Raw genomic sequence first — 2,671 nt, forward strand, 5'->3', positions numbered from 1 at the left:
TTCAGTGATAGAGGCCTGTAATTTTGGAGCTGGACAATCTGAGCTCTGTTTCTGCTGAGATATTAATGGCTGAGGATAGTACAAAGTGTATTGGCAGCTGCAGTATCAATGAAGATCATCAGTTAGTTAATCACAGTGTATGCAGTGTAACAACTCCATCCTATTAGCAGTATGGGTATTTTGTTTGTTGGTTGGGTGGTGGTTTTTTGCAAGATTTAGAGTTTCTAAATGACACTTGATCCCAGATGCCAAGTGCTGTATTTTCCTAAACCAACAGGCAATCCTTGGCCCAAACAACTCAGACCATGATCCACAGAGGTAATTCAGCTTTTACTTTCTAGTCCATAAGATAAATTACCTTGATTTATCTTCATGGATGTAAGCCCCAGAGTTGAAAGAAACAAAGCGTAACAGGAAAGAAAGTGTAACTGTCCCCATGTTGCACAAAAGCACAGAGAAATGGATTTGCCCAAGGTCATGTAGGGCACAACAGGAACAGAATTCAGGTATTTAAGTCCTAATCTAACATATTAACTGCAGATTCTGCTTCCTTCCCCTCTGCGCTTTTATGCTTTCATACATGGTAGAGAAAAGACCAAGTGCTGTCTATTACTGAACCAATCTCTCCTTTTTTAAGTCCCTGACTTTCTGTTGCAAAGGGACTAAGCAGGAAATTAATCAAGGGTAACAGCAAAAATTAAAGGAATCTATAAATGTATTTCCAACAATTTGCAACTCGGAAGTTAGATCAATACAATATGAATTAGAAAATGCAATAGGAAAACAAACAAAAAAAATATCTTTAACTTAAAGAATGTCATTCTTACATTCTCACTGTGTTAAATCCATTAGAAAAATCCTCCTCATCTGTATTATTTCCTGCCTCTTTTCACTGTAAAGATGAATCTCATAACTTCCACTTTTACATATGCTAACACCCAACCCAGCTTCGATAAGTTTTTCAGCTGTACCATGCCCTTGTAAGCCCCCTAACCTTTGAAAGCTGTTCTGGAATTTGTTTCTCATATCTATTTTTTTTTTATTATTATTATTTAAGGATCATAAAGTGGAAGTCAGGTTGCTGCATTTTCAGAGACAGATGAAGCAAAGTGCTCCGCTGGGAGTATTCAGCCCCAGTGCCTTGCTGTATTACGGCATATGGAGTTGCGTCTCCAGGCGCTGACATTAGCAGTCCTGCTTCAGGTAACTCATTTAGCTTTGGTGTCATTTTACAATAAATATACCATCCACCGACACAAATTAGACAGCTATTGAGATTAATTTTGAGGCACTATCGGCAACATCTTAAATCAAAAATCATTCTTTATTAGCATGCTCGGCTGTACAGTGCTCTCTTTTCCCCTTCCCCCCTCCCTTCCCTGCCACAAGAATAAATGAGCCCCCATGGTTGACACAGCGCATCAAGTGTTTTATAATAGTCTAATTGTAGCTAATGGTTTGTGCAGCTAATTAAGGCCCTATGAATTACAGTAATCAGTCAGCCTCATCTTCTTCTAAACCAGATAGTTCTATTCAAGCGTCCCTTTAGAAGGAAAAAAAAAAAAAAAAAAAAAAAAAAAGCGGTGGGGGGGGGAAAGAGAGAGAGAATCAGGAGAAAAATTCTGGAAAGAAAGAGAAAGAAACAAAGGAAGGAGAAAAGAAAGCATAATGATCTTGTATGTTCATTAGAGTGCAAATAAATTAATGTAAGTTGTTCTTCTCTTTCTTAGTTATTTCAGAAATGCTTGCATAAAGTAACATGAGTCCTTGCATTATGTTTGCAATAACAGAAGAGGAAATTATGGTGTTCTCATTTCTGATGTTGGATATATATTTTAATTATGGCAGTTTATTGGAGAAGAATATCTTCATTTGGGCAAAAAAACCTGGCTGAATAGCTACTTTGATTATATCATAATTTAGGAGAAAAGGTTAAATACAAGAAAGGCATATGTAAGCACTGGTTGCACTGTAACCAATGTTGTGGGAGAATCCGGAGCCTGTAAATGCAGAGTATGTCATTAAGTTGTGGAGAAGGTATTGCTGTGCAAGATGGGGTCTGGCTACTATGAGGGAGCATCCCTACTGCACAGGATGGTTTCTGTACAAACTCCTCCCTCCAGGCTGGGTTAACCCTTGTAGGCAGCTAAACACCCCACAACCAGACCTTCACTTCTCTGTTCCACCCCCAGTGGGACGGAAAAAAGAGGGAAGGAAGAGTAAAAGCAGGAAAACTCATGGGTTTGGATAAAAATAATTTAATAAGTGGAGAAGTGGAAGAAGAAAGAAAACAAAATAAAACAAGTGATGCAAAGACAATCACTCACCATCTTCTATATGCAGGCCAAAGCCCAGCCAGTTCCCAAGCGAAAAATGGCATACTCAAAGCTCCTACCTGTGTTTTATTTCTGAGTATGACATTATATGGCAATGAATAGTGCTATGCTTTGTTTGGGTCATCTGCCTGGTTGTGTCCCCTCAACAGCTCCTGTGCACCCCTAATCCATTTACAGAGGGGGGAGACTGAGAAACAGAGGAGACCTTGTCACTGTGTAAATACTATTCGGCAACAGCTAAAACATTAGCAAGTTATTGGTGTCATTTTGGTCATAAACCAGCAGCATACAAGCAACTATGAAGAAAACAAGCTCCATCCCAGACAGACCCAGTA

This window comes from Falco cherrug, chromosome Z (assembly GCF_023634085.1).
Source record: "Falco cherrug isolate bFalChe1 chromosome Z, bFalChe1.pri, whole genome shotgun sequence".
NCBI lineage: Eukaryota > Metazoa > Chordata > Aves > Falconiformes > Falconidae > Falco > Falco cherrug.